The sequence below is a fragment of the Oryx dammah genome, unplaced genomic scaffold, assembly GCF_014754425.2.
Source record: "Oryx dammah isolate SB20612 unplaced genomic scaffold, SCBI_Odam_1.1 HiC_scaffold_12, whole genome shotgun sequence".
In the NCBI taxonomy this organism is placed as follows: Eukaryota; Metazoa; Chordata; class Mammalia; order Artiodactyla; family Bovidae; genus Oryx; species Oryx dammah.
In genome coordinates, this window is record NW_024070196.1 from 36,123,817 (window position 1) to 36,150,918 (window position 27,102).

Below are 27,102 nucleotides of genomic sequence, written 5' to 3' on the forward strand. Positions count from 1 at the left end.
AGAAAGGCTGGCTAAATCTTCAGGGATATGTGTTCATCAACCATTCCCTCCTCAATGATTCCTATAAGCTATTCTTTTTCAACTGTACAACACATCTTAAGACATATCCTAAAATTAAGGAAAAAACCTATTAAAACACAAAACTCTCTTATGAAAATTTAAATTGTATTTAACTTAACAAATAAATTCTATGATGACTATCATATTTCTAAATATATTTATTTTTAAATCTCTGAGGACCTTACTAGTTCAAAATAATCCTAAAAATTAATATAGCTACTTCATTTGCTCCTCACTGAGATAATAATAAAAAGTTGGAACACTGTAAAACTGTAAAATAAAAACACAATATACATCTGTCTGACTCATCTCATGAAGGATCTAATTAGCATGTATTTTGACTGTACTCACATAAATTTTATTGGAGTGGTGATTTCACACTTTAAAAATAATTGCTTACTAAAATGTGGTACATATTTTTAACTATAAAAATAAGATTCCCCTGTCATAACATCCACCCCAAGAGAGTGATTTTTGCAATGTTAAATATATTTTCTAATTAGCAAAAGATATGCTTCTTAAAGTAAAGATGTATTCCTGTTTTATAATCAAACCTTCAAAATTTAGTGATAGAGGGCAATAACTGTAGGAAGCAAATGAAGTTGGAACCTTTATCAAACCATAATCTGGGTCAATAGTTCCTAAGGGGAGAAAGCACACACCAGATGGTACAAATAGGATGCATTTGGATGCAAGAGAAAAGCACAGTGCTGAAGACAAAGGCTATTAAATTATTTTAATATGATTATTTTTATGTTAGAATACATCAGTAGCTGTGTAGAGCATGGGCTACACAAATGAGACAAGGAAGGCAGGTGAAGAGGAAGTTGTGAGAAATATGAATGCTTAAATTATGGCAATAGTAATAGCATATTGAAAAGCACAAACATTACTTTGCCAACAAAGGTCCGTCTAGTCAAGGCTATGGTTTTTCCTGTGGTCATGTATGGATGTGAGAGTTGGACTATGAAGAAGGCTAAGCGCCAAAGAATTGATGCTTTTGAACTGTGGTGTTGGAGAAGACTCTTGAGAGTCCCTTCGACTGCACGGAGATCCAACCAATCCATTCTGAAGGAGATCAGCCCTGGGTGCTCTTTGGAAGGAATGATGATAAAGCCGAAACTCCAGTACTTTGGCCACCTCATGCAAAAAGTTGACTCATTGGAAAAGACTCTGATGTTGGGAGGGATTGGGGGCAGGAGGAAAAGAGGACAACAGAGGATGAGATGGCTGGATGGTATGACCAACTTCGATAAACGTGAGTTTGAGTGAACTCTAGGAGATGGTGATGGACAGGGAGGCCTGGCGTGCTGCTATTCATGGGGTCTCAACGAGTCGGACACGACTTAGCGACTGAACTAAACTGAACTTTATGAAGTTTGAGCAGAGGGAAAGAGTTGAAGATTGATGAAGGAGCTAGAGTCAAAAGCAAATAATTGGATTTGAGAGGACAGAGAGAGATGCTGTAGATGACTTATAGGTGCCTGGGTATTTGCCATGCTTTGTGACGATGGATCCAGAAAGGAAAGCAAGTTCTGGAGACTAATGTCACTGAGGTTTCACTGGTGAGTAACCTTAGTTAAAGGCTCCTGCAGGCCAGTCACTGAAGTCAGATAGTTGATGGTTAAAATGAGGCTTGGTCTTATGCAGGATATATTACCTGGGACAACATATTTAGTATCTTTGAGTCTTGTTTTCCTTGACATATAAAGGAGATTGTAATCACTAATTCATACAGTTGTCCTCAGGACTGAATTCAGTAGCAAAAGATACCTTTTCCCTGGCACCAGCCTTTACCTCTCTGGTGTTGTGGGGCTTTGATTAGCAAATATTGTTACTGCATTCAGTCTCATGTATCTTGCTAATAAAGTAGTTTTATATCTTGTGAGGTGACTGTGTAGCAGACAGTCATCTGGGGAGAGCAACAGGCCTTAGAATCTGAGATGATCTGAAGAATGGTATGGGTCTCCAAAGAGTTCTTGTTAGCTCTGAGAAACAGTGCAGTTTCAACCACAGAAAAAAAGCATATTACATGTTTATATACATTTTTGGAAACTCCAATATATTAGAGAACTATTAAGAGAATATTAATTAATAATTCATTAACAGCATAGTGGTCTGTATCCTAACATATATTTTTGATGTGCTCCACTATCTTTTCCACAAAAGTACTGATCAGAGTTCTAATTATTACATTCTAGGTACTGACAAGAGAATAACCCTGGTCTGTCTCCTTAAGACTGATAAGAACAATCTTCCCTTTTGGTACTAAGAGAGCATTTGTTCAGGGAAGTTCAGTACAAAAAGAATGTAGGTGATACATAAAGATTTGCCACTTTAATAGCAAGCAAAGTACAGGCTCTAGTGATAGACTGTCTGATTTGGAATACTGATTTCATTGCTTCCTCACACTGCATCTGGGCAAGTCACTTATTTTTTTCTTTACAAAAGGAATTAACTTCAAACTTATCTGGTGCAGTGTTTAAAAGCAAAGTGTACTAAGATTCCTTATCTACTTAGCTATGGTTATTGTCAATAAGGCTGCAATGAACATAGGAGTTCACGTATCATTTGTGTTATTTTTTTCCCTTTGGGGAAATACCCAGAAGTGGAATTGCTAGATAATATGGAAATTCTGACAGTGTTAGCTGCTCAGTAGTGTGCAACACTTTTTGATTCTTCATACTGTTTTTCATAGTGGCTGCACAAATTTACATTCCCACCAACAGTGTCCAACTGTTCCCTCTTCTTCACATAATCATCTACCCTTGCTATTTGTTATCTTTTTTATGATAACCATTCTGACAGTTGTGAGATTTTGATTTGCATTTCCCAAACGATTAGTGACGTTGAGCATCTATCTGTTGACAATCTGTACATTTATTTTCAAAAATGTCCATTCAGGTATTTTGCTCATTTTTAAGTGGTTTGTTTATTTATTTATTTTTGATGTTGAGTTACCTGAGTTCCTTATATATTTTAGATATTAATGCTATATTAGATATATCATATGCAAATATATTCTCCCAATCTCAGGGCTCTTTTTTTCTTTTTGTTGATAGTTTCCTTCATTGTATAAAATCTTTTAAGTTTAATTAGGTCCCATCTGCCTGGGTCCAGTCCCAGTGGATCCAGGGCGATTCGAATGGGAGACGGATAGGCGAAGAAAAACTTATTTATTTAGAAATATAAGATTAGGAAATAATAGTATAGTAGGAAAATTTAGTGGAGAAAAGATGCTGAATAACTTGGTTTACATGGAGAACTAATAAAACTTCAGGACAAGAAAATTGTACCATTTACATTAGGCCACCGGCGTCCTCTCCAATATCAGAGGTTGCCCCGCCTTGGACTCCCTCTCGTGTGGAACTTAAAAGCCGGGGCAAGTAAGTAGACATGGTGAGCCTCCACGCCCCAGATGGGAATTCATCCAGAAAATAGAGTAAACAAGAGACACGGGGGAAACCAGATTTCCAAGAAACTAGTTCGAGAGACTAGCCCAAGAAGCTGGTCCATCCTTTATTGTTCAGAAGGCTTTTTATACTTTTGATAGTACATGGAGATCAATGGGTAACACAAAGTTATGCAGCATTAGCAGCCCAGACTCTTATCAAAACCAGGCTTTTCTCTCTGCATACCTAGTTGTATACACAAGTCTTAGGTGATTTACATCATCTTCCGGCCAGAGGTCCAATTAACATTTTACGGCCCTTTTCTGATAAGGGTTTGTCAACCAGAAGAGTTATTTGTGTTGTTCTTCTCAAAGTCTGGTGCCACTCTCAGAAAGCACTAAATAAAGTTACATTCGTACATAGCAAAGATACAGCAATTTATAACAAGTATAAGGAGTACGGTGATTTATAACAAAAGAAAAGTAATTAACTCAAAATTCTAGTGTTGCTAACATCAAAACTATTATATACCTTTTTCCATATCCCGATTACATTGATTAATATCCTCCCAGATGCCTAAAAGATAAAGAATATGGAGGCCTGGCAGCAATCATTGAGTCAACAGTGAAATCCGTCACCAATATGATTTTTAGCTCTTTAGAAAAGGCTCTGTATCTTTAAGATGCTTTAAGCTTTGTGCCTCTCGTGGTTGGGGGGCTGTAAACAATTCACAAGCTGTAAAAAGTCTGGGGGAACCTGTTAGGCAAGTTAGAGAGTTATCAGAGGGGGTTTGAACTGAAACATTCCTTTCAAATGCAGAAGACTGAAGCCCTAAATTAACTTTTCCCAGAGAGTGTCAGAAGAGTGGAAAAGCACAGTACAATAAAATCAGGCCGACTCTGGTTTTTTTGGGGGGGTAGATGCAGCAGCAGCAGCTCAGGCAGAGGACCCCTTGAGACCTGACTCTCCTTGCCCATCAGGTCTCTCCGCATGACCTTGTCATAGGTGGGATCTCCCGTGCTGGCTCCCGGCACCCATCTGTTTAATTTTGTTTTTATTTTCCTATTCTGAGGTGACATATCCAAAATAATATTGGTAAGACCAATGTAAAAAAGTGTACTGCCTATGTTTTCTTCTTGGTGTTTTATGGTTTCAGGTCTTGTGTTTATGCCTTTAAGCCATTTAGAGTTTACATTTGTATATGGCATGAGAAAATAGTCTAATTTTATTCTTTTAAGTACAGCTGCCCTGGTGTTCCAAAACAATTTACTGAAGGGGCAGGTTTTTTCCCCTCCATTGTGTCTTCTTGCATCCTTTGTCTTAAATTTACTTAGAGCCTAACTAGTTCATTTCTGCGTACATTCTCCGTCACTTCAGTCGTATCTGACTCTTTGCAACTGTATGGACCGTAGCCCTCCAAACTCCTCTGTCCATGGGCTTCTCCAAGCAAGAACAGTGGTGTGGGTTGCCATGCCCTTCTCCAGGGGATCTTCTCCACCTAGGGATCAAACCATGGTCCCCTGTGTCTTCTGCATCATGGAAAGATTATTTTACTGCTAATTTTTGATTATTTTACTGCTGATTACTTTACTGATAATTTTATTACTTTACTGGGAAGCCCAGTTCATTTCTAGTCTTATAATTCTGTTCCACTGATATGTGTCCATTTTGGAGCTAGTACCACACTCTTTTGATTACTGTAACCATGAAGTTTAGCCTGAAGTTAAAAAAATGTGACATCTGAAGATTTTGTTCTTTCTCAATATTATTTTTATTACTCAGACTCTTTTTGTCCCCACATGTGTTTTAGAATTCTTTGCTCTAGTTTTGCTAAAATTACTACTGATATTTTGATAGGGCATGCTTTAAATGTGTAGACTGCTTTAGGGATTAAGATCATTTGAACAATATTAATTCTTCCAATCCATGAGTTCAGTATATCTTTCCATTTATGTCATCTTCAGTTTACTTCACCAATATGGTGATAATTTTCTGAATTCAAGTCTGTAACTCCTTGGTTATATTTATTCCTATGTATTTTATTCTTTTTTGAATTGATTGTAAGTGGAATTATTTTCATAATTTTTTTTCTGGTAGTTCATTTGGAACTGGTAGTTCATATAGAAAGGAACAGATTTCTGTATACTAACTTTGTATCCTGAAACTTTATTGAATTCAATTATTAGTTCTAATAGTATTTTGGTAGTTCTATGTTTAATGTTGTCCCAGTGGTCTCAAGTTATCCATGTTTTTTTAAGTTATTTTCTTCTCATTCTGTTCAGTTTGGATGGTATCCACTACTGTCTTTCAGTGTACTGATCCATTCTTATGCAACATACAGTCTATTGTTGATTCCTTCTCCTGTATTTTTTATTTAGGTATTCAGCTCTGTGTTTTTCTTTTTTAAATTTTTATTGAACTATAGCTGCTTTACAGTGCTATGCTGGTTTCTGCTGTACAGAAAAACAAATCAGTTATATGTATACATATATCCACTCTTTTTTATATTTCCTTGCCGTTTGCTAGAGGTCCACGTGCTATAGAGTGGGTTCTCCATAGTTATCTATTTTATAAGATAGTAAGTGTACATATGTCAATCTCAGTCTCCCAATTCATCGCATCCACCTGGTTCTTCTTTATATTTTTAAATTTTTATTAAAATGTTCAATGCATTCATTATTCTTCCAAGTTTGAGCATCTTTATGGCCAACTGCTTGAACTCTTTATCTGGTTGGGTTCTTATCTCTGTTTTGCTTATTTTTTCTGAAGCTTTGCTTGATTCCTTCATTTGGAGCATATTCCTCTACCTCCTCATTTTGCCTAATTCTTAGTGTTTGTTTCTATGTGTAGAGTACATTAGTTATGTTTCCCAATCTTGGTGAAGTAACCTAGTTTAAGCTGTGTCCTATGGGGCCAAGTACACACTCCCCTCTGATCCTGAGAGCTGTATGCTCCAGAGGTGCCTTTTACACTGACTCTGTGGGCCATTCCATTGTGGTGGGACTAACTACCATGGGGACACTGGCCTGGTTGACAGTCAGGCCCTGCCATCTTTGCTGGCTTCCAGCACATTGGTGAATGGGGCCCTGTCTAGCATGGCTGGCTACACAACCTAGGCAGTCCCAGAGCTGGTGCTGGCCAACTGGTGGCTACAGGGCCCTTGGGCTCCTTAGGTTGATACAGCTCTCTGTTGGGCAGATGAGCCCCAGAACTTACAGGCTTGAGGAAAGACTCTAAATGGCATTTTCCAGCATCAATATCCTAGTGGTAGAAGGAGCTCCAAAAATAGTTGCTGCAGAGTCTGTGTCCACAGGAAGAGTCCCAGTTGTCTCCTGCATCTCTGGTAGGCTTTTCAAGATAAGTCAGTATGTTTGATATAATTTCCTTTTAAATTATAGCCTCTGCATTCTGACTTAGAGCATATGAAATTTTTCATGCTCTCTTTAACAACAAGGTCTCTGTTTCCTACAGGCTCCCCTCCCCCTCACTCCAGCTCACAAGCACCAGCTACACTGGTCTTCAAAGACAGACATTTAGGAACTCATTTTCCTGGTACATGTCCTCTAAGCTGTGGAGCCTGATATGGGGCTTGGACTCAGAGCCTGTGTAATTATGATTATCCTCTTGCTGTGCATTGCCTACTTGACAGTGTGATTCTTGGCCATAGGTGGTCTCTTTCAGTCCCACCCATGTCGTTATCTTTTCTTCCTTATGTCTTCAGTTGTGGAAAGTGTTTTCTGATAGACTTTATGTCACTTTCATAGACACTTGCTCTGTAATAATTGTTATTTTGCTGTGCCTATGTGGGGAAGGAGCTCCGTCTTCCTATTCCACCACCTAGGTCACATATAATAACCCTGTAATCTTACTATACAAGTTGTTAATTTGTTGTTGCTGTTCAGTTGCTAAGTCATGTCTGACTCTTTGCAACCCCATGGGCTATAGTATGCCAGGCTTCTCTGTCCTCCATGATCTTTATTTTTTTAACATTGAGTTTCAAGCCAGCCGTTTCACTCACTTCTTTCACTCTCATCAGGAGGCTCTTTAGGTCCTCTTCACTTTCTGCAATGATGGTGGTATCACCTGCTTATCAAGTTATTAATATTTGAATCAATTGTATATTCCAAATAAAACAGCTCTCTTACACACAAGCATGTGCATAACATGCACACACACACACACACACACACACGCTCACAGAAACTGAACATCAGGTGAAAGTAATTTTAGTGCTATGTAGTTTTATTTACCACCATTCACCCTTTGTCACAAAAAGGCATTCTACTAAGGTATTGTTTTATTTTTTATTTTATTTTATCTTTGCCACACTGTGCAGCATGCATTATCTTAGTTCTCTGACCAGGAATTGAACCCATGCCTCCTGCAGTGGACACACAGACCACCAGGGAAGTCTCCCTTAAGTTAGTCTTAATTCAAAAGCCAGATTCCTTGAAAAGAATTGTTCTTTGGTAAGCCTATAATAAGGTGTGAGAAAGTCTTATAATCACACAGCTTTAAAGTCTTGATTTCAATATGCACCAAGAGCAAAACAAACAAACAAACAAACAAAAATACTGTTTTTTCCATTTACTTTTAGTAATTTTCATTATGGTTAAAACTTATACAAAGGTAAATTCATTTTATACTTTTGAAAAAGACACCATTTCCCAGTTATAAATTATATTTCAAGGAAATCATAAAATGTATCTTATGCCTTATATGCAACCTAAATTGTTTTCTAATTCTTGGTTGATCTTGTTTTATTCAACGATAAAATTAAGTTGTAAATCATTTATTTTTGAAACATAATCTACTAACTGCTAAGTCACTGCTAAGTCACTTCAGTTGTGTCCGACTCTGTGCGACCCCATAGACGGCAGCCCACCAGGCTCCCCCGTCCCTGGGATTCTCCAGGCAAGAACACTGGAGTGGGTTGCGATTTCCTTCTCCAATGCATGAAAGTGAAAAGTGAAAGTGAAGTCGCTCAGTCATGTCTGAGCCCATGGACTGCAGCCTACCAGGCTCCTCCGCCCATGGGATTTTCCAGGCAAGAGTACTGGAGTGGGGTGCCATTGTCTTCTCTGATAATCTACTAAAGGCATTTGGAAATGAATTCATTTATGAGTGTTATTACTTTTTCAAGTTTTATACCAACTATATCACATATTGTTGAAAAGATAATTAATGACAAATTTTTGAAATCTTGGTTGACATTTGATAGTCAACCCATGGTGTTACCACTTAGTATCAAATAAAGCAGTTTATTTCTACAAAACAAAAGTAAACACACACACATACCTCTTATGAGACACATTAAAACAAATCTCTACATGAATATCTGAAAGCATCTAAAATTAATCCAACCCAGAATACTTCTTTCTCCTCCTGGTATCTCCCCTCTCAATAAGCTACTCCTTCCTTCTACGTGCTCAGTCAAATCTTGCATCCACCTGGACTCCTCTCTTTCACTAGGTTGCACTCTCAGGAAAGATAAGACTGTATCCAGAATTCAAAGCTCTAAGATGCCCCACAGTTCTGACTCTACTGCTTTTATCCAAGCCACTACTTTCTCTGCTTAGAAGTTTATCCCAATTACTCACTTTCTGCCTGCACTTTCTTCCCTTCAAACCCTTCTCAGTCCAACACCCAGGAGGATTCAATTAGAGTCACTCTGGTTAAGCCACCCTTTTGGCTTTCTAACTGCATGAAGGCCAGGGACCTAAACTCACAAAATCCTGAGAGCTGTGTTCCTTGTCTCTGAGCTCAGTCACTTTCCTTTCATTTATTTTTTTCCCATCTCACTGCTCACTTGCTGCTTCTTGACAAGAACATATCAGGCAGTCTCTTCCTGTGGTCGTCATACTTCCTCCTCCCTCTTTCTGAAATCCTCTTTCCTTAGTTGTCCCTGTGGTTTAGTCTTTTCTATCACTGATGTCTGTCTGTGCTTAAAAACCACCTTCTCCATGAGTTCTACTCTGACTCTCTTAAAAACTGAAGCTTTGCATCCTCTTTCTCCTCTAATTCTGCTCTGTCCTTGGCTGTGGCCTTACCACCATCCAACAAATTGTATCTTTTATTTGTTTATCCTGTTAATGTCTGCCTCTTTCACTAAAATGTGAGTTACCTGAGGACAAGGATTCCTTTGGTAACTGCTCTCTACCCTAAGTATAGAATATTAGTATCAATAGATATTTTATAAATATTTTTAAAGAGTTCATAATGTGGGGACTTGACTTATACTTCTATCTTAAAATATTTGATAGAATACATGAAATTATTACTCCAAATAATTACCTTCCAGCACACATATTGAACTGAGTGAGAGATAGGACACACAGAGTTTAAGGTAGTTTGTGAGGGGAGCCACCAAAATAGGTTGACAACTTAGATACTCTAACTTTCAGGAGCTCAGTTTTTTCTGCTTTCTCAAAGATCAATTATCCTAATTATAAGGTTAGATGCAGATTATGGAATGGCATTGGTTATTCAGTAGGTATTAGAGAAACCAAAGCATTATGTGAATCAAATTACATTAAAATAAAACACAATATTAAATTAAAATATGATATTTCCAATTTGAATATATTAATAGCTCTATTTTTGTGCCTTGAGGGTATTTCCAAATTAATAACAGTGTAAAATTTTTGTTGGGAAATTAGTTTTGGCAACTGGATCCACACCCAGGGAATTTTTTTTTTATTACGAAGTCTATTTCTATTTATTCACTTTTGGGACTTTATTGCTAAAATTCTGCTAGTAGCTTCTATTTTCTGCTATCCAGGTGAGTGGATATAGCAAGTATGAGCATGTACATCTAACACCTAGATAGAGAGAATAATTATTTGGTAGCCATGATTCCATTCAAAACTTTATGTGTTATGTCTTATATATTTCATTCACTAGAAAGGATTCAGGTGTGAATGTTGATTCAATTCATTTTTAACTAAGGTTATGGTGATTCATAGGGAATTAAGCTAAAATGTTTACTCAGGAAAACAATAAAATTATACTTTAAGCTAAAAGCTAAATAGTATTTTAGTAAGGTACTTATCTTATTATTCTATGAATTTTCATATCTATTTGTTTTAATTAATAAGTTGGAATAAAAGAAATTTACATAATAGTAATATAAATTATATGTATATAAACTGTTAGATTTATGAAAGATGAATTGATATATTTTAATAGCATTTTATTATGCATATGTTCTTAATAGTTTATTAAGTGTTTGGACTTCCCTGGTGGCTCAGAGGTTAACGTGTCTGCCTGGAATGCAGGAGACCAGGGTTCAATCCCTGGGTCTGGACCCTGGGTTGGGAAGGTCCTCTGGAGAAGGAAATGGCAACCCATTCCAGTACTCTTGCCTGGAGAACCCCATGGAGGGAGGAGCCTGGTAGGCTACAGTCCATGGGGTCGAAAGAGTCGAACGCGACTGAGCGACTTCACTTACTTAATAATTTATTCATATTTAAAAGTGTTTAAAATTTCAGCAACTTTATTGATCATGTTTTGTAGCACCAATTTTTTTTAAAGTGCCTTGAAAGGCCTTACAAATAGACAAAATTAAGTATCAATAATTTTGTTTCAAAAGTTTTGTTAAAGAAGCCATTTTGTATATAGTCCAATATATCTTTCTAACCAAAAATTCAGCATGTTATATTCCTATTATGGTATGAGGGTCAATAGAAGCTGCTTTAAGGTTGCTTATATAGTCTAAGTTCTTAAAACAGAGTTGAATAATGAAGATCCTGTGTCACTAGTTTGAATAGAATTCTCTAGACTGTGGTATCTGAATTTCATCTTATTTTATTTTAAATATTTAAATTTGAGTTTAATTTAAAATTCTGGAAATAGCTTCTTCAAAGTTGTCTGTACATTGCCTGTACATCTAAATTTATTTAATATAATTTTTAAAATGTATTGAAATATAACTCAATTATAGGTGTTGTATAAGGTTTTTTTAATGATATATATCCAGCATTAAAGTACCATACAGAGTATTTTCACTACCCTAAAATCCCTTTACACTCTACCTCTTCATTCCTCATTACCCTCTAATCCTTGACAACACTGATTTTTTTAGTGTATACACAGTTTTGATTTTTTCAGGTTTATATAGTCAGACTCATACAGTATGTAGCATTTTAAGATTGATTTCCTCTATTTAGTAATATGTATTTAAATTTCCTCCATATTTTTTCATGGCTTGACAGTTCTTTCTAGTGCTGAATAATATTCCATTGTCTACATGTACCACATTTTATTCAACCATGAACTTATTAAAGGACATATAGATTGCTTCCAAGTCATGGTAATTATGAATAAAGAGGCTGTATATATCTGCTTGCAGGTTTTATTCTGTGACTTTGACAATATAGTCACATATTCAACCATTAGGAATGTAATCAAGAGATGTAGGTATAGATATCTATGTGTGTATACACACACACACACACACACACACACACACATATATATATATATATATTCCTACCTATCACTTTATCAACACACATATATGAAATTTATTATCTCCTATTTTCATGCCTGGATTTATGAGTTTTAAGACCTTTTTGTGCTCAGTCACTCAATCATGTCTGATTCTTTGTGGCTCAGTGGACTGTAGCCCACCCATGGGATGGGTGGCTTCTCTACCCATGGGATCTTTCAGGCAAGAATATTGGAGCAAATTGCCATTTCCAACTCCAGGTTTAAGACCTTTTTGTTTTCACTCAGTCACTTCAGTCATGTCCAACTTTTTGTGACCCCATGAACTGTAGCTTGCCAGGCTCCTCTGTCCATGGGATTTCCCAGGCAAGACTAGTGGAGTGTGTTGCCATTTCCTCCTCCAAGGGACCTTCGCAACCCAGGGATTGAACCCATGTCTCTTATGTCTCCTGCATTAGCAAGCAGGTTCTTCAGCACTAGTGCCACCTGGGAAGCATCTTGTAATTATTGCCAAAATCAAGATACTGGGCAGATCCATCAACCAATAGTACTCTGTAGCGCTTTTCCTCCACAGTCAAACTTCCCCTATGGTTTGATTTCTGTCCCTACATTTTACTTTTCCCAGAGTAATATATGAATGATATCACGCAATTTGTAACTTTTTGACAATGTATTGGCATCTGTATCTGATGTATTTAATATTTCAATAAGGTAGTATTTGGTTTTAACTTGTTAAAGTACATGTATAAAAGCCAGTGTATGCTGCTAAGTCGCTTCAGTCATGTCTGACTCTGTGCAACCCCATAGATGGCAGCCCACCAGGCTCCTCTGTCCCTGGGATTCTCCAGGCAAGAATACTGGAGTGGGTTGCCATTTCCTTCTCCAATGCATGAAAGTGAAAAGTGAAAGGGAAGTCGCTCAGTGGTCCAACTCTTCACAACCCCATGGACTACAGCCTACCAGGCTCCTCTATCCATGGGATTTTCCAGGCAGGAGTACTGGAGTGGGGTGCCATTGCCTTCTCCGATAAAAGCCAGTGTATAGTTAGCCATATTTTTAAAACTTTGTTTCTATGGCTATGCTATTACTGGTATTTGGAGCATGTTAAGTCTATGTTTAGGTAATGTAAAACATGTAACATGCTTAACAATATTTTGATTGAAAGGTGCTAGAATATTTTCCTCCATGAAACAATAAATACTTTAAGCTAATTTAAATATTATAGTTCCAGAATATATTGATTATTTAGTATGCAATTGACTGACCTCTTCTCTCCCCAGTTGATTCAGAAGGAGAAAGTTTTTCATGTGCTGGCCTGTCTTTTTGAGAAGTCAGTTGCAATCTTAGGCTTTCTTGGCTTGGATCTCTTGAGAAACATTATGAGACTCGAGGCCTGTTTATTTCTTCCAAGCTCTTATTGTACTGGCAGAGATTGCCTTTTCCCAGATGTCTATTTTGTTTCTCAAGTTGTGAAAACTGTTTAAAGGTTAGCAGAATCAGAGATTCAAATGGAATACATCCTTGGCATAGGGAGTGTGAAGGTCATTGCCACATTCCACAAAATGATTATATTTCCCCATCAGACAGTTTTCAATCTGATCCACTTGCTATCAGAAAAGTCAATATTTGCATTCTATTGAATATGCATGACCACTAGTGTTTGAAGAAAGGGCTACTTGATATGTGCACTTCTATGATTATCTTGTTTGCATTCACAAGAAATTATCTGAAAATCCTCTAATGATTCAAAGACTTGCTGTAAGGGGTTATTTCATTATTAGAATTAGTTCTGCTGCAACTTTAAATTAAACTGACTTAGCATTTTACATCATTTAGTTTAAAATAAATCACCAGAAAAGGGAAAAAAATAAAATATCTAAGAAATAACTTCTTTGTTCATAAATTGTTAGATGTATATGTGGGAACTATTTTTCAAATTTTTTCATCATAGTCCTGATTTTGTTAATCTCAAAAGTGTATGCTTTGAAGGGAGTTTGTCTTCCTGGGTGTTTCTTTTATTTTAATAAAGTCAATTATCTTTCATTGAAAATTATAATATGGTAGATTTTGATTGATAAATAATTTTCAAGCTTTATATTCTATAGAATTTTCTTCTTTTTGAGATTTAGCATCTCTTTGAAAAGGATTGGCCATCATAATAATTTATTTACATATTTTCTGGACTTTCTGTTGTTTTTCTCAGATTCACCTTTTGTAATGATCCATCTTCTATTTTCAGTGATTCCACTACCTTACATATATTGGGGGCACCTTTGTCTGCTTGGCTATCAGTGATTTCCCTATTTTAAACACACCATTTTGTGGTCTGTAAGTTATAAAAACAGAGAAATCTTGTTCATTACCTCATGAGACCAAACCACTCTACCTTCTCTAAATTCTATTTACCTTTCCAATTCTGTGAAATCAAAGAAATGCTACAGTTTATCTGATACTGGAAGCAACTTTCAACTCTCATGAGTTTTCTCAGTTGCTCTTTTAGTGGGTTTTAATTCAATCAAGTAGTCTTAACAAAATTTATAGTAACTTCTTTGTACCTTTAGTTTAAAATTTCATACTGAAATAAGTTAGAGTAACTTTCTTTATGTCTCTGAAAATCACTGTTTAGGTCTGTAAAGTGATAAAGTTGAACTAGAAAACCTTAGATTGTATTATGACTAGTAGTCTGAGCCTTGCTGATCTCTCATAGCCCTGCTAAAGGTGGCAAATCTCTTTCGCAGGGATCGTTTTAATTGAAGGTGTGCTCAGGTGTGGAGTCCTTCACTGAGAACTTTTAGCCTGCAAGTTATAATCTGTTGGTGCCACTGCACAGGAATATTCCTTATGACTCTGACTTCTATTAGGCTTGGTAAACTCACTGAATTCACATATTATTTAATCTGCTACTTAAGAATTATAAGCTTACCCTTGTATTTAGGGGCTTCCTTGATAAAACTTTTCTCATTTCTCTACCATTTCAAAGTGTCTTTCTCACTACTTTGTTGCTGTTTTACAAAACCCACTAGAAGAGATACATTCATTTGGGTTATAGAAGTGATTTTGTGAAGACAAATAAAATCAATCATTACCACACAAAACCTCTATGTGCAAAAACAGAATAATAGAAATAATTTAAAAAAGGAACTGGGATTGTTTTAAGCCAGATTTCCTTTACATGGTAGTTAATGGGTTCAGTTTAATAGGGAAAAAACTAAGGGTGTGGGAAGGGAGAGGCTGGGTCTGGAGGGACTTGTGTCTCCCCTAGAATCACTGCAGATCTCAAGTCCTCCTTCCTTTGGTCATTAAAGCCAATTTTACAACTTAGTTTTCAAGGGTATTTGTAGTTCTCTGTTAAAGCTTATGATTGATTTGTGGTTACATTCTTCAAATTCTTAGTGCTAACTAAACCTGACTCTTAGAAGTTATCTAAACAGGAACAGCTAAAGACAGATTGAAGCTATGCATGTCATACATGGTACCTGCAAACACCTTACTTCCTGGGTTCTACATTTCCATTACCTCATCCCAACCTTTCAGAAAACTTTTGAGGGGAAAAATCTGGCTTCCACTCTCTATTCAGTCTTCTCATTCTAGAACTAAGGTCTAAACAAAGATGGTTCCACATTGGAAACAATTCTGAAATCCCCCAGTTATTGATTTTTAAAATTCATTTAATCGGTACACTTGTTCTCTAAATTCATTCACAATTCATTCTTTTTTTTTTCCATTCTTTAAACAAATGTTTGTTTAGTGTTTATAATAGCATGATCTTCTTTAAATACAAAGATTACAACTGACAAGGGTTCTAATCCCTACTTGTAGATACCTCATACTCTCAGAGAAAGAGATGTGCAAAAATCATAACAACTTTGAGGTATCTATGTTGCTATTGTTCATTCACTGTCATGTCTAACTCTGCAGTCCCATGGACTGCAACATACTAGGTAGGCTGTCCTTCACCATCTCCTGGAGTTTGCCGAAACTCATATCCATTGAGTTGGTGATGCCGTCCAACCATCTCATCCTCTGTTGCCCCATTTTCTCCTGACCTCAATCTTTCCTATCATCAGGGCCTTAACCATTGAGTCGGCTCTTTGCATCAGGTGGTCAAAGTATTAAAGTTTCAGCTTCAGCAATAGTCCTTCCAATGAATATTCAGGGTTTATTTCCTTTAGGATTGACTGGTTTGATCTTGCAGTCCAAGGAACTCTCAAGAGTCTTCTACAGCACTACAGTTCAAAGGCATCAATTCTTCGGCCTCAGCCTTCTTTATGGTCCAACTCTCACATCAGTACATGACTATTGGAAAAACCATAGCTTTGACTAAATGGAACTTTGTCAGCAAAGTGATGTCTCTGCTTTTTAATATGCTGTCTAGGTTTATCATGGGCTTCTCTAGTGTCTCAGATGGTAAAATATCTGCCTGCAATTCAGAAGACTCAGGTTCAATCCCTGGTGGAAAATACTCTGGAGGAGGAAATGACAACCCACCAGTATTCTTACCTGGAGATTTTTGTGGGCAGAGGAGGCTGACAAGCTACAGTCCACAGGCTGCAAAGAGTCGAACATGATTGAGTGACTCTGCAGTCACCATCCCCAGTGATTTTGAAGACCAAGTTAATAAACGTCACTGTTTCCAGTTTTTCTCATCTATTTGCCATGAAGTAATGGGACTGGATGCCATGATCCTAGTTTTTTGAATGTTGAATTTTAAGCCAACTTTTCCACTCTCCTCATTCACCTTCATCGAAAGGCTTTTTAGTCCTTGTTAGCTTTTTGCCATTAAGGTGATGTCATCTGCATATCTGAGGTTGTTGATATTTCACCCATCAATCTTGATTCCAGCTTGTGAGTCATATAACCTAGATTTTGCATGATGTACTCTGCATATAGGTTAAATAAGCAGGGTGAAATGTACAGCCTTGACATATTCTTTTCCAATTTTGAACTAGATCATCTTTCCATGGTTGGTTCTAACTGTTGCTTTCTGACCTGCATACAGGTTTCTCAGTAGGTAAGTAAGGTCATCTGATATTCCCATCTCCTTAAGAATTCCCCACAGTTTGTTGTGATCCACACAGAAAAGGGCTTTAGCATAGCCAATGAAGCAGAAGTAGATGTTTTTCTGGAATTTCCTTGCATTTTCTATGATCCAGTGGATGTTGGTAGTTTGATCTCTGGTTTCTCTGCATTTTCTAAATCCAGCTTGTACATCTGGAAGTTCTTGACTCATGTAATATTGAAGCCTAGCTTGAAGAATTTTGTGCATTAACTAGCTAGCATATGAAATGAGCAGAATTTATAGAGTTTATAAAAATCAATTGTATTCATAGTTATTTTATAAATATTCAATTTAAATTATAAAAAGCATATTAAGTGATAATTTTAATGCCATACTTACAATATATGTAAAAAATTAAGAATTTAAATTTGTCATAACTTTTCAAGGTAAAGAACATATCTAAACACTAAAATATCAAGTTGAAAATCAATTCAAATAACTGAAAAGGAAAGTCCAAATCTGTATTTGCTACTAAGCATTATCAGGATGAACTAGACATGTGCTCTGAGGTGAGACTGTAATTATAAATCATTATGGAAATAACAAGAAGTATAATGGCATATGATGAGGGTAAAGAGGAAAATATGCAAAAAATATGATGTGTATATATGATGTGACATTTTACAACAGCTACCTACACCTCCTGAATTAAATAAGTAATTCTGAATTAAACAATGTCCTGAAGATGTGAAAGCTTTACATTATGTTGTTTTAGAAAGAACTTTGCTAAGTAATCTGGGTACGTTTTTTTTCACTACTCTGATTTCTTATTGGAAAGTTACTATAAAAGGCAAGATCATCATTATAACAGTAAAGCATTTTCATTATCTTTTAATGGATCTAACTTCTGGTTTAGAGTGTGTGCTGTTCATGATAGTGAATTTCAATCAAGGAAGCTGGGATTTTATATCTGTATTTTAGTAAAGAAGTAACACACGTGATTTACTTGGTTCTCTCATCAATTTGTTTTCTACACTGACTTCTCAGAAAATATGTATCTTAAAGCTATAAGTGTATTATTTTTCTTTTGGCATAAAAAAGAGCAAAGTTTTTATACACACTCAGTTTTTCAAAAATTACTTGAAGAAAGTAGAACTATGTTGTGCTTATTATTAAATTCCTTTTATGCTTCTTTTTTAAGAGAAGGGATTGCTGTGTTGAATAGATAAATTTAGAGAACAAGTTAAAGTATAAAAATACTGCTCACATTTCTATAATTTCCATATGATACAGATGACAAATGAGATACAAAAGATTAAATGGAAGACTATAAGGAAAAAAAAAGAGAAGATGAAAATGTAGAAAGAGAGTTATAATGAGCAAAGGAAGAAACAAATGGAAGAGGAAAAACTGCCATGCTTAGAAATAAAGAAAACAAAGAAACAGGTGCTTGTGGATATCACTTGTCATTTGTTTTTTTGGTCTTAAGCAGCTGCTTCTTCTTTTCCAATGTTTGTTGTCAAATCCATCTGCCTCATGATAATTTATTCAGCTCCTTACACTTTCTTCTTTCTTTTCCTTTTTTGGTGGGAAATGATTGAAGTATATATCTCCAGAAAAATTTGGCCTTACATATAAATAATGTGTAATTTTGGATTTGCTTTTGAGGCATCTATATGAAATTATGAATTGAAGCCATACATATATATGGCTTCCCTGATAGCTCAGTTGGTAAAGAAACTAACTGCAATTCAGGAGACCTCTCAATTCCTGGGTTGGGAAGATCCACTGGAGAAGGGATAAGTTACCCACTCCAGTATTCTTGGGGCTTCCCTGGTGGCTCAGCTGGTAAAGCATCTGCCTGCAATGCAGGAGACCTGGATTCAATCCCTGGGTGGGGAAGACCCCCTGAAGAAGGGAAAGGCTACCACTCCAGTATTCTGGCCTGAAGAATTCTATGGACTGTATAGTCCATGGGGTCTCAAAGAGTCGGACATGACTGAGCAACTTTCGCTCACTCACTTATGTGTCTGTGTGTGTCTGTGTGTGTATGTGTGTGTGTGTATATATATATACACACACACAATATATATACACACACACATATATATTTCTTAGCTTTGTCCTCCTACAGGACTAGAAGCAATCATGAAGAGTAAAATGAAAAGGCATAGAGCCCATATGTTCATTTTTAAGTACTATTCCCCACTAATTTGGATCAGAGATCCTTGAGAAATAGGTGATCCCATGTCTGGGCAGCAGTGAATATGTTCTTATTGCAGAAAACAAAAAAACTGCTCAGAGACAACAGGGCCATATCCAAAGAACATAATAGTTTTAAGAATGCTCCCTTGTAAAGTTTCATATAATTTAAAAGTAATGTTAAATAAATTACAGCAAATTGAATAAATAAATGGAATCCATAAAGACTTTTAGGAAAAGAGAAAGAGAGAGATTTATTTAAGACAAGCTAATAAATATGGAGGGAAAGAAAAAAAGAGAAATATTATTTTTCAAGACTCAACATTGCTAAATCAAGTAAAGATCATCAGTGCATGCTATATTTCATTCATGCAAAGTCTTATGTTGCAGCATGTACAAAAAACATTTACTTAACCTTCCTGTGTAGTTACTCCAGGCTGCATATTGGGTTCAGATAAATCCCATGTGATTTTTCTTTCTCCTGAACCAGTGGTTGCTCAAGTCACATTCTTCTCCTGGTGTACAAAGGCAGAAGTACCAAAGAATAAGGTCACAGAGCAAGAACAGTGGGCATGATTTCATCACTTCCATTGACACCTTCGTGGCCAAAGTATGGCCCAATATGGATCCATAAAGAAGCAATGAATAACTCTCCCATGATTTAATTTATCACAGATTAGGTGGCTGCAACTAATTAATGGTCTGAAAGTTTTTTGATCATCAGGGTACTCATACCCAAATATTAACTACAGATTATTTTTTGGTTCAGAGATAAAATAATAAGCCTATTGAATGATGAGATACTGCAGTCACCTTTCAAACTGAAATAAGACAACTGAAATTCACAAACTCATGCAGCTTAATATCATCAAAACAAACAACCCAATCAAAAATGGGTAGTAGACCTAAATAGACATTTATCCAAAGAAGGCATACAGAAGACCAAAAAAACACTTGAAAAGATGTTAAACATCACTAATTATTACAGAACTGCAAACCAAAACTCCAATGAGATATCAACTCACTTCAATCAAAATGGCTATCATCAAAAAATCCACAAACAATATGTGCAGAGAACCCTTTACACTGTTGGTGGAAATGCAATTTGGTGCAGCCACTATGGAAAACATTATGGATGCTCCTTAAAAAAACTAAAAGTAGAGCTTCTATATGATCTTGCAATTTTAGTTTTGGGCATGTTGTTGTTCAGTCGAACAGTCGTGTCCAACTCTTTGTGGCCCCATGGACTGGAGCATGCTAGCTGAGCTATCAGGGAAGCCCACTTTTGTGCATATATCTTAAGAAAACCAGAATTCAAAAGCATACATGCTTGCCAGTGTTCACTGAGGTGCTATTTACAATAGTCGGGTCATGGGAACAACATAAAAGCCCATCAATAGATGAATGGATGAAGATATAGCATATATATACAATGAAGTATTATCAGCCACTAAAAAGAATGAAATACTGCCATTTGCAGCAACATGAACAAACCTAGAGAATGTCATGTTTAGTGAAGTCAGACAGAAAAAGACAAATACTGTATGACCACTTATAAGTGGAATCCAAAAAGAAAAGATAAAAATGAACTTACAAAACAAACACTTTCACAGACTTAGAGAACAAACTTACAGTTACCAGGAGGAAGGAATATTTAGGAGAGTTTGGGACTTTCATGCACACACTGCTATATTTAAAATGGATACTCAACAAGGACCTACTGTATAGCAAACGGAATTCTGCTCAATATTATGTTAACAACCTAAATGGGAAGATAATTGAAACATAATAGATATATGTATATGCATACCTGAATCACTTTGCTGTACACCTGAAACTATCATAACATTTTTAGTTTACTTCACCATAACATAAAGTAGCTAAAAAAAAGAGATTAAACAAATGATCAGTCATTACAAAGAGTATGATGTCATGTATCTCCTAAAGTGATGCAGTACGTGCACAATATCACGTGCATAGGAATCAGTTCAGTTCAGTTCAGTTCAGTTCATTCACTCAGTCGTGTCCGACTCTTTGCGACCCCATGAATCGCAGCACGCCAGGCCTCGCTGTTCATCACCATCTCCCAGAGTTCACTCAGACTCAGGTCCATCGAGTCAGTGATGCCATCCCATCTCATCCTCTGTCGTCCCCTTCTCCTCCTGCCCCCAATCCCTCCCAGCATCACAGTCTTTTCCAATGAGTCAACTCTTCTCATGAGGTGGCCAAAGTACTGGAGTTTCAGCTTTAGCATCATTCCTTCCAAAGAAATCTCAGGGTTGATCTCCTTCAGAATGGACTGGTTGGATCTCCTTGCAGTCCAAGGGACTCTCAAGAGTCTTCTCCAACACCACAGTTCAAAAGCATCAATTATTCGGCGCACAGCCTTCTTTAGAGTCCAATGCTCACATCCATACATGACCACTGGAAAAACCATAGCCTTGACTAGATGGACCTTAGTCAGCAAAGTAATGTCTCTGCTTTTGAATATGCTATCTAGGTTGGTCATAACTTTTCTTCCAAGGAGTTGGTGTCTTCTAATTTCATGGCTGCAGTCACCATCTGCAGTGATTTTGAAGCTCGAAAAAATAAAGTCTGATACTGTTTCCACTGTTTCCCCATCTATTTCCTATGAAGTGATGGGACCGGATGCCATGATCTTCGTTTTCTGAATGTTGAGCTTTAAGCCAACTTTTTCACTCTTCTTTCACTTTCATCAAGAGGCTTTTTAGTTCCTCTTCACTTTCTGCCATAAGGGTGGTGTCATCTGCATATCTGAGGTTATTGATATTTCTCCTGGCAATCTTGATTTCAGCTTGTGTTTCTTCCAGCCCAGCATTTCTCATGATGTACTCTGCATAGAAGTTAAATAAGCAGGGTGACAATATACAGCCTTGACATACTCCTTTTCCTATTTGGAACCAGTCTGTTGTTCCATGTCCAGTTCTAACTGTTGCTTCCTGATCTGCATACAGATTTCTCAAGAGGCAGGTTAGATGGTCTGGTATTCCCATCTCTTTCAGAATTTTCCACAGTTTATTGTGATCCACACAGTCAAAGGCTTTGGCATAGTCAATAAAGCAAAAATAGATGTTTTTCTGGAACTCTCTTGCTTTTTTGATGATCCAGTGGATGTTGGCAATTTGATCTCTGGTTCCTCTGCCTTTTCTAAAACCAACTTGAACATCAGGAAGTTCACAGTTCACATATTGTTGAAGCCTGGCTTGGAGAATTTTGAACATTACTTTACTAGCATGTGAGATGAGTGCAATTGTGCTGTAGTTTGAGCATTCTTTGGCATTGCCTTTCTTTGGGATTGGAAAGAAAACACCTTTTCCAGTCCTGTGGCCACTGCTGAGTTTTCCAAATTTGCTGGCATATTGAGTGCAGCACTTTCATAGCATCATCTTTCAGGATTTGAAATAGCTCCACTGGAATTCCATCACCTCCACTAGCTTTGTTTGTAGTGATACTTTCTAAAGCCCACTTGACTTCACTTTCCAAGATGTCTGGCTCTAGATTAGTGATCACATCATCATGATTATCTGGGTCGTGAAGATCTTTTTTGTACATAGGAATATTACATACATTGTACATAGGAATATTTTGTGCATAGGAATATTACCCCCAAAATAAATAATTTAGATTTACCTATGAGAAAATAGGCAAATATGGATATAAAATATTGTAGAAGACAATTGGCATATACTCTACCCTTCAAAACAAATACTAAGAGTCAGTTGTCCTCTTCTACAGAAAAGATAAAGAAATGAAGTTATATGAACACATGCAAGGTATAAAGATTTATTAGATTCTAGTTTCACTCTGTATAATAGGCTCCAGTTTCATCCACCCCAGCAAAGTAAGCCAGAAAGGAAAACACCAATACAGTATACTAACACATATATATGGAATTTAGAAAGATGGTAATGATAACCCTGTATGTGAGACAGCAAAAGAGACACAGATGTATAGAACAGTCTTTTGAACTCTGTGGGAGAGGGTGAGGGAGGGATGATTTTGGAGAATGGCATTGAAACATTTATATTATCATATGTGAAATCAATCCCCAGTACAGGTTCGATGCATGATACAGGAGGCTCGGGGCTGGTGCACTGGGATGACCCAGAGAGATGGTATGGGGAGGGGGTGGGAGGGGGATTCAGGATGGGGAACACATGTACACCCATGGCGGATTCATGTCAATGTATAGCAAAACCAATACCAATTGGCAAAACCAATTGTAAAGTAATTCGCCTCCAATTAAAATAAATAAATTTATATTTTAAAAAATTTATTGCAGATATTTTTAAAATCTACTATTTATATGTCTTGGATATTAATATGTTGGCAAATATAATCTGTTCTTAAAAAAAAAGATTCTAGTTTAAAAAATGGATAAATTAGAAACAAGTAGAGACTATATATTGCATAGTAATATTAAATTCAGTTCAGTTCAGTTCAGTTCAGTCCCTCAGTTGTGTCCGACTCTTTGCAACCCCATGAATCACAGCACGCCAGGCATCCCTGTCCATCACCAACTCCCGGAGTTCACCCAAACTCATGTGCATCGAGTCCGTGATGCCATCCAGCCATCTCATCCTCTGTCGTCCCCTTCTCCTCCTGTCCCCAATCCCTCCCAGCATCAGAGTCTTTTCCAGTGAGTCAACTCTTTGCATGAGGTAGCCAAAGTACTGGAGTTTCAGCTTTAGCATCATTCCTTCTAATGAACACCCAGGACTGATCTCCTTTAGAATGGACCGGTTGGATCTCCTAATATCAGTTACATAGTGTTATAATAGTGTAATATTATATAAGAGTCTGCCATTCTTAGGAGTGCCATTTTATATAGAAATGCTGAAATATTTAGAGGTAAGGCTCATAACATCTGTGGCTTACCTTCAAATACATAGATAGGTAGAATAGATGAATGGATCTATGGTAGATAGATAACATAGACAGAACAGAGAATTGTTGAAGTTTAAATTGTTCTGAGACTGAGAATAATAAATATGTTGCATTTTTGCATGAAAATAAAGAACAACAATCAGCTTAATGTGATTGAGACAAAAAAAGAATAAGTATTTCTGAGTAGCTGTAAGTGTTCAAAAAAATTTTTTTTTACTGAAGATTATTTTAACACTTTAGAAAATATTAACATTTTATAATCAATAGCTTCACAAGATAGATTATATGCATGTAAATATTTGGTGTTCTAATGTATTTTAATGAGGCCTAAATAATATAATTTATGTCTAGCAAATTATCAAGATTTGTGTATTGCTAATAAGAACTCATTAACCATTATTTTCAATGGCTGTTATGCACAAACTACATTAAACAGGCACAGCAGGTTGCCTTTGGATGTTTCCAATTTAAGTAAAATTGGAAAGGCCAACACTATTAGTTTCATTTTGATACTGTCAGCATAATAACATCAGTAATTAATGGATTCTGCATTTTTATGAAAGCATCAAGATAACTTATAGAATTTTATGGTAGTTCTTTGTGGTAATATAAACAGATATATAAGCACTATGGATTCTCAATCCATGATTAATACATGGATTAATAAAGAATATTATATCAATGCAAACTTCTGGTCTGCCTAGATCTTTGGTGAATCATGGTTCATTACAAAGGAATGATGGGTTCACTTATAATTGAGATGGTATAACTTTAGAACTTTACAATTGACCCTCTTGGAATGAATAGAATAAAGATAGCCATAATAATCACCAATGAAAATGAAAAAGATGGTGGTTTTTTTTCCCACTCAAAATTCATTATCTTCATTTTAGTAAAGGGTGAATCATGGAAATTTAGTGTTGAGTTAATCTGTAATTTTCATACATCTCAAAGACCTTTTTATTCTGTTCTATGGTCCCTTAAGGTTAACTAAGCTCATGAAAAATTCTTAAACCTAACTACATCTTAAAATTACCTGGTAATCATGAAAAAATCTACTCATACCTTGGTCCTATCAGTTCAGTTTAGTTCAGTCGCTCAGTCGTGTCCGACTGTTTGCGACCCCATGAATGGTAGCACGCCAGGACACCCTGTTCATCACCAACTCCCGGAGTTCACTCAGACTCATGTCCATCGAGTCAGTGATGCCATCGAGTCATCTCATCCTCTGTCGTCCCCTTCTCCTCCTGCCCCCAATCCCTCCCAGCATCAGAGTCTTTTCCAATGAGTCAACTCTTCTCATGAGGTGGCCAAAGTACTGGAGTTTCAGCTTTAGCATCATTCCTTCCAAAGAAATCTCAGGGTTGATCTCCTTCAGAATGGACTGGTTGGATCTCCTTGCAGTCCAAGGGACTCTCTAGAGGCTTCTCCAACACCACATTTCAAACGCATCAGTTCTTCAGTGCTCAGCCTTCTTCACAGTTCAACTCTCACATCCATACATGACCACAGGAAAAACCATATCCTTGACAAGACAGACCTTAGTCGGCAAAGTAATGTCTCTGCTTTTGAATATACTATCTAGGTTGGTCATAATTTTTCTTCCAAGGAGTTCAGTTCAGTCGCTCAGTCATGTCTGACTCTTTGTGACCCCATGAATCGCAGCACGCCAAGCCTCGCTGTTCATCACCATCTCCCAGAGTTCACTCAGACTCACGTCCATCGAGTCAGTGATGCCATCCAGCCATCTCATCCTCGGTCGTCCCCTTCTCCTCCTGCTCCCAATCCCTCCCAGCATCAGAGTCTTTTCCAATGAGTCAACTCTTCACATGAGTTGGCCAAAGTACTGGAGCTTCAGCTTTAGCATCATTCCTTCCAAAGAAATCCCAGAGTTGATCTCCTTCAGAATGGACTGGTTGGATCTCCTTGCAGTCCAAGGGACTCTCAAGAGTCTTCTCCAACACCACAATTCAAAAGCATCAATTCTTCGGCACTCAGTCTTCTTCACAGTCCAACTCTCACATCCATACATGACCACTGGAAAAACCATAGCCTTGACTAGATGGACCTTAGTCGGCAAAGTAATGTCTCTGCTTTTGAATATGCTATCTAGGTTGGTCATAACTTTTCTTCCAAGGAGCAAGCCTCTTTTATTTTCATGGCTTCAGTCACCATCTGCAGTGATTTTGGAGCCCCCGAAAATAAAGTCTGACACTGTTTCTACTGTTTCCCCATCTATTTCCCATGAAGTGATGGGACTGGATGCCATGATCTTCGTTCTGAGTGTTGAGCTTTAAGCCAACTTTTTCACTCTCCTCTTTCACTTTCATCAAGAGGCTTTTTAGTTCCTCTTCACTTTCTGCCATAAGGGTGGTGTCATCTGCATATCTGAGGTTATTGATATTTCTCCTGGCAATCTTGATTTCAGCTTGTGCTTCTTCCAGCCCAGCGTTTCTCATGATGTACTCTGCATATAATTTAAATAAGCAGGGTGACAATGTACAGCCTTGATGTACTCCTTTTCTTATTTGGAACCAGTCTGTTGTTCCATGTCCAGTTTTAACGGTTGCTTCCTGACCTGCATACAGTACCAAGAAATTTATTTGTTAGTATTAGGAGAAACAGTTTATCCCTTTTTTCCTGTCCCAGCACCTATATCTAATTTGAATTAATCACTCTAGACAAAGGCCATCAAAGAGAGTCCTTCATTACTGGATGTATTTTCTCATGTTTGTTCACAAAGATAATCTTTTCATGTGCTGAAGTTTTCCACTTGAAGTGAATGTTCATAAAGAAGAAATGCTCAGATGTGATCATTAAGTCATTTCAGTTTGGCCCCTGGCTTTCTCTGTTCAGTGGTAGAAAGAAAGTGAAAGTGAAGTTGCTTAGTCATGTCTGACTCTTTGGCACCCCATGGACTGTAACCTACCAGGCTCCTCCATCCATGGGATTTTCCAGGCAAGAGTACTGGACTGGCTTGCCATTTCCTTCTCCAAGGGATCTTCTCAATCCAGGGATCGAACCCAGGTATCCCGCATTGCAGACAGATAATTTACCCTCTGAGCTACCAGGAAATACAACACACACAGTTAT

General features: G+C 37.0%; 1 protein-coding gene across 2 annotated transcripts in view; it reads left to right on the forward strand.

The window, feature by feature from the left end:
• Positions 1-27,102, forward strand: part of FSTL5 (follistatin like 5) — a 902,259-nt gene that overhangs the window by 206,611 nt on the left and 668,546 nt on the right. The window lies entirely within an intron of this gene.